Genomic DNA, 6,553 nt, shown 5'->3' with positions numbered 1-6,553 from the left:
ACACTCGCACGACATGGAAAAACAACGACGTCGCCCCAAAGATAGGGCAACAGTTACTACATATCGATAACGCCGCTGCTGCCACTAGCGGACAGGCAACGCTTGCGAAACGAGTGACGCCAATAAAGGCAAGAAGAAGACAAACAACCGCAACCATGCCAACTAAATGATACCGTCTGGCCTCCAACAGAGGGCGGAAACCTACAAACAGCACCAACGTGAGCCGCAGCACGGCTCAATCCTGTTGTTTCAAGCCTGCCTTTAGTAACTGTAACTGGGCTACAGATTGAGTTCAGTTCCATTGTTAAATGTTGATTGTCAAGAAGACTATTTTATATTTCACAAATTTTTCATAAAATTAAGCCCACGCCTGGACAACTCCAGCCAGGACAACACTGCAACAAATCTTTGGTTGTGTGGTGGCGCTAGTGTTTATGACACGCACGTGTGTGTGTGTGTGTGTGTGTGTATGTGTTGTCTTTCGACATATGCCCTTATATCCAGGTTTTAAATTTCCTTGTACAATGCTCTCTTCCTGTATTTTCAACTTGAAAATTGCCTCTCGAAATATCGGTGGTTGTCACAGAAGTCACCTGGTTCCATTCCCGTAAGGTGTTTGAAAATGTGTATAATCAAACGAATATCCTGATCCTATGCCAATAGTGCGTGGACATCTGACTCCCAGATTTTACCACTCCTTGCAAATCCTAGAGAACCAAGCACTTCGCCTTGTCTTCTGTATTCGAGTACCCTTCCCTACCCATCTCTGTTACCAGTTAGTGAAATATCCGCACCTCCTCCGACACTTAGAACGTCAATGCCTCTCCTATACCTCCAGTGAACTTCAGTCCTTATGCCCTACAGTCTCCCGCTGTCCTTGAGGACTTGACCTGCTGTCATGCTACCATCAGCAGGTCTCACTCCCCTGACTCTCCATGCCCTCCATATTTTCCCAACTGAATTTAAGTCGCCTTTTCCCAAACAGTGACTGAGCTCTAACCCTCCCTCCAGCCATAAGCTACCCTATCCATCCAAATTATGTCTCTAAGTCACCCTGTTGTAGCCCCATTGTCACCACACATGAATCCCAACTATTAATTCCTCTCCAGAAATCTATCCTTCATCCAGTTCCATGCAATATCTTTCCCAACCCCCGTTCCCCTCCCTTTCACCAAACTCACTCTCAGTTACCTGGAGCCAACGACACACCATCATCATTATGACTTAGGATGTACATAACATCATCACCCTTTTTAATAGACAACATCTTCTGCACTTTTAACCTCGCAAATTTGTTTTATTTTAATCTTAGCTATTTTATAAAATAAGTGACTGATAGTGGCAACATGGCCACTGCCAACGATTTCCCCCTTCCTGTTGGGGGAGCCACGAAAGTAGGTAACTTTTAAATAAATGGTTCGAATGGCTCTAAGCACTTATGGGACTTAACAACTGAGGTCATCAGTCCACTAGACTTAGAACTACTTAAACCTAAATAAGCTAAGGACATCACACACATCCATGCCCGAGCCAGGATTCGAACCTGCGACCGTAGCAGCAGCGCGGTTCCGGACTGAAGCGCCTAGAACCGCTCGGTCACAGCGGCCGGCTTTAAATAACAATAACGTCTGATGATGTCTAATATGAATAGATAAAACATATTTGATTGAAAACAAGGTAAACATTCAGGTTCAAAACAATGTTTCATCTTGTCTGCATTACTAAGTGACTATCCTGCAGTACGGAACTCAAACACAGTTGGAGTTGAGTGTCTAATGCTTTGAAAGGTTCAACACTAAGACAAGTACTACAGTTACAAACTGACTATACGTCTTGAGGAAGTGTAACTCACAACGTGTAAATATCCAGACTACAGGGTGCGTCAAAAAAATGTATACACACTTTGAAGCGTCATAGAAAATTTATTTTCCGTTCTACAATGTTAAATTTCTGGAAATGGAAAGCTTAAAGTCCAGTTGGAAAAACAAATGCACTTTGCAAATGTGTCTTATGTTCAAACTGGTGGCCTTCAGCATCAATACGTTTCTGAGTACGAGTCACCACTGATTCCATACATCATACCAAAGTGTCCAATGAGATTTCTGCGCACACCACCTGAATCTCATTCCAAAGTGTGTCCAGGTTACGTGGTTTACATTTGTACACCTCATCTATTACTGTGCCCCATAAGAAGCAATCCAGCGGCGTGAGGTCTGGAAAGCGTGCAGGAAACTCGATTGGTCCCCTGTGTCCTATCCACTGGCCTGGCACATTGTGTTCCAGATATGCTCGTACGTCCCTATCATAGTGCGGCAGGATGCCATCTTGTTTGGAATAAAACTCATCATTGCCATATAATGCACGAATGGTAGGGAATATGGAGTCAGCAAGCATTGATAGTTACGTTTCTCCAGTAACTGTACCTTCAAAGCGGAAAGGCCCAGTGAGTCCCCTTGCAGACAAACCACACCGCACATTTACACCAGGCAAATTCACAGCCTTTTCAACTGTAATGTGAGGAATATCTTCAACTCAGTACACACAATTGTGCCTATTGACAGTTCCATTGAGTTTGAATTGGGCTTCATCCGAACAAATTATGCTACCCATAAATCCCGGTTCACATCCCACCATCTCCTGAACCCATTCACAAAATTCTAACCTTCGATCTGGATCGTCGTCACTTAGCTGTTGCACCAGCCTTGGAATGTACACACGAAACTTGCCTTTCTTCAGAATGCGTAGCACACTACTAGCACTTAACATTACCCTCACGTGCCACTTGCCTTGAAGATTTTTGAGGCGAACGCTGAAACAGTTTCAAGACCGCAGTTGTGGAATCATCACTTGTAGTTGTACAAGGTCGCGCTGATCGACCTTTATGCACATCACACACTGTTCCATGAATTTCGAATTTGTCTCGTAGACGTGTAATTGTTAACCTTGAAGGTGGCTCTGTACCATACTCACTTCTCCACTGTCTTCGAATCGCAGCTGCATTCAAAAACTTCCAGTACCACTTAATTATCAGCTTCCGCGCTTCAAAGCCCAAACGCACGTCCGCCATGTTGCAGTTACTTCCTTGCCACTGCTGCCACCTGTTGAAGAAACATAACATTACTTTCTCACAGATATTTAACCTTGTAGAACGGGAAATAAATTGTCTATGACAGTTCAAAGTGTGTATACATTTTTTGACGCACCCTGTATATTCACTGAGTATTTAAGAATGGGAGTACTCATGGACCTGCAGAAAACTTCACACATAATTTCAAATCTTTGCGAAAAATTTTCTCGCTGACAGCCCCCATCAGATGATGAAAGGGAACTTCATCGCTTAATATATTTCAGCTGTTCGTGAAGTAAAACTGTTACATCAGACATGACGTTTTATTTTATTTCTTCTTTGCCAATAGTTTTGCAGGCACTATCCGCACGATTATACCACTGAATGTACCAGCAGAATTTTATTATTCTACCACAACTGGTTCATTTGATATGACGTGATAAGCATTGAGATGCATGAAAAATTAGTTTCTGCTTTAAACGAATGCAAATCACCCAGACTATGGTCATCCAGCGTTTCATAACGAGAGCACTTAAAAGCGGCTCCAAGAAATATTTAACACACCAACTCACTTGTAATCAAAAGTTGCAATCTGTTTTATACAAGGGAGTGATATTCTTTGAAGGGTCGGAGGTTTACTGGACTGCTGTATCTGACGAAAAGTATCCCTTGTAATACGGAATTGAGTTCTACTTGACACGAGACGCGAACCCGCCAGTAAAAGAAATAGTCAGGGAGTACTGTGTTGTCAGTACAGAAGCAGTAACAGTAGAGTGGGTCGGTGAGGACAACTCAGTGACTTTGAATGCGGACAGGTCAGTGGCTGTCAGCTGAGTATCAGTCCATCAGAGACACATTCAGCCCTTCCACAGCTGCTAAACTGGAAAGAAGATGGAAGGGCCATAGTTCAGCTAATACCAGGCAGACTCCGTGTACTGACAGATAGGGACTGTGGAGCTCTGCGGAGGGTGGTTGTATCAGAATGATACGCACCCTGTCATAAATCAGCATCTGTGAAGCAATGACTTGTGGACAGTAACATTCCTGAAACCGACTGTCTTGCCCTAAGACCCCATGTAAACCCCATGAAACACCTCTGAGGCGCGTAAGTCTGTGGACTTTCCTCCAAAACCAAACGCCCAAGATCACTACTGTGGTTGGTTTCAAACCTTGAGGAAGAATACGCTACCATTCCTCCACAGACAATTAGAAACATCACTGAAATTGGCCCCAGTAGAGTTCAAACCGCCATAAAGCCCTAGGATGGACACATCAGAGGTGTTCAGATATTTTTGATCATAGCAGAAGCGTTCCCGATCGCGACCGTCGTCGAATATAATACCAGTCTGGCATCATTCCGCAAATTCTGCTAAAAAACGGGCTACAATGGACCAATATGCCGAAAGAGTGAGCTAGCCAACCAAAGAGTCGGCTCTTTTTGGAGCCCACCCAAACAATTATTTCGCTCAACTTCGAAGGAATTTCAGTAGCTAAACAAGATTTAATTATAGAAATGTGCAGAACTAACAGTTGTGACTATCTTTTCTTATAGGAAACGAATAGGGGCCCCTCTCAAAACAAGCCCAATATTGAAGGTACGGCGAAGTACATGAAAAGTATCGAAGAGCCGCTTTTATAAGGGAAGGTTCGAAAATATCAGGAAATCGTACCATGTCACAATAATTTTGAGCTCACAGTTGTGGCACTGGAGAACAACAAAATAGTCTCTATATACAAACCCCAGACCTAGTAGAGGGGACGCCAGCGGCGTTGCCGCAGTGGTAACACCGGTTCCCGTCGAATCACCGAAGTTAAGCGCTGTCGGGCTGGGATAGCACTTGGATGGGTGACCATCTGGTCTGCCGAGCGCTGTTGGTAAGTGGGGTCCACTCAGCCCTTGTGAGGCAAACTGAGGAACTACTTGATTGAGAAGTAGCGGTTCCGGTCTCGTAAACTGACGTACGACTGGGAGAACGATGTGACCCTCCATATCCACATCCAGTGAAGCCTCTGGCCTGAGGATGACACGACGGCCGGTCGGTACCATTGGGCCTTCATGGCCTGTTCGGCAGAGTTTAGTTTAGTTTTAGACAAAACTTCTTGCATTAATATTCCTTTTCTGTCACACACAAGGGATGCTGAGTAAGAAGTTGGCCAATTACTTGAGCAATGGGTAGAGGTTGGCCAGATGTGTTTAATCCATGATGCCAAGCAACCACCATCCTTTAATAGCGGACGACACAGAAAGAGTTAGAACCATGATCTGATTTTTGCAAGCAAAGATCTCGGCACCTTAAGCCGCAAACAAGTTCTGAATCCTATTCCGAAATAACGCAGACCAATTAAACTCGATGTAAGACCTTCTGCCAAGCTTGTAGAAATACCAGTCAAAAAGAACAACTGAGTGGATTTCGGAGATAAACTTGATGAATTTATAAAACTGACTGAATCCAAGCCAGAGCACTAGGATATCTTTGTGTAAGCTATTAAGGAAGCCTCTGTTAAGAAAATCCCAAGAGGATGCAGGACAGAGTATACACCTGTTTTTACAGAAGAAAACAATATTGTATTCGAAAGATTTTGTGACCTCTACGATAAGAATCCCCTTGCCAAATAAACAATCAGGTCTGGGAAGGAAATACTAGCAGCTTTAAATCACTAAAAGCGCCAGACGTGGATGAAAATTGCTGAGGGCATGGACATTACGCACAGTAGTAGGAAAGGACGGGAATTTGTTAAGAAAACTGTCAAATGACCCCACAATAAGAACTCCGCACGTAAATGTAACACCTAAGCTAACAGCCAACCAGCTTTTTTTAAACACCAAAGCTGAGGGAAAAAATAAAGCAGCTAGGTCTAGCTTGAAAGTAAACAAGGCAAAGAAAGGTAACGCATCGAGTGCAGATTTTTCAGTGGAAAAGCTAAAAGATGCCATAAGTAGTTTTAAAACAGGAAAAACTGCTGGACTTGACGTCTTCAGGGTGAAATGACGACTTCAGGAAAGAAATAATTAAAAATCTGTCCGAAAATACCAAAAAGTATTACTGAACATTTTCAATTGCTGCTCGAGGACTGCGAACATTTCCAGAATATGGAGGCAGATAAAGGTCATCGAAATTCTTAAGCCTGCGAAGGACCCAAGTAATCCAAAAAATTATCGATCAATATCGCTGGGTGCCCGCTGCTGAAACTTTTTGAAAGGTTGATAATTAACAGTTTATTTTAGTATACTGACATCTGTCTAACTGAAGACATGGCAGATTTCTAGGCGCTTCAGTCTGGAACCGCGCTGCTGCTACGGTCGCAGGTTCGAATCTGCCTCGGGCATGGATGTGTGTGATGTCCTTAGGTTAGTTAGGTTTAAGTAGTTCTAAGTCAAGGGGACTGATGACCTCAGATGTTAAGTTCCACATTGCTTAGAGCCATTTGAACCATTTTTGAGCAGATTTCTGCCCATGGAAATACTGCACAGGTCAGGCCCTAAAG

General features: G+C 43.5%; 1 pseudogene; it reads left to right on the top strand.

The window, feature by feature from the left end:
• The first annotated feature begins 4,827 nt into the window (after positions 1–4,827).
• On the top strand, positions 4,828–4,945 carry LOC124617374 (annotated as a pseudogene).
• Positions 4,946–6,553: the final 1,608 nt, after the last annotated feature.

This window comes from Schistocerca americana, chromosome 5 (assembly GCF_021461395.2).
Source record: "Schistocerca americana isolate TAMUIC-IGC-003095 chromosome 5, iqSchAmer2.1, whole genome shotgun sequence".
NCBI classification, from domain to species: Eukaryota; Metazoa; Arthropoda; class Insecta; order Orthoptera; family Acrididae; genus Schistocerca; species Schistocerca americana.
This window is presented reverse-complemented; position numbering and strand designations above follow the sequence as displayed.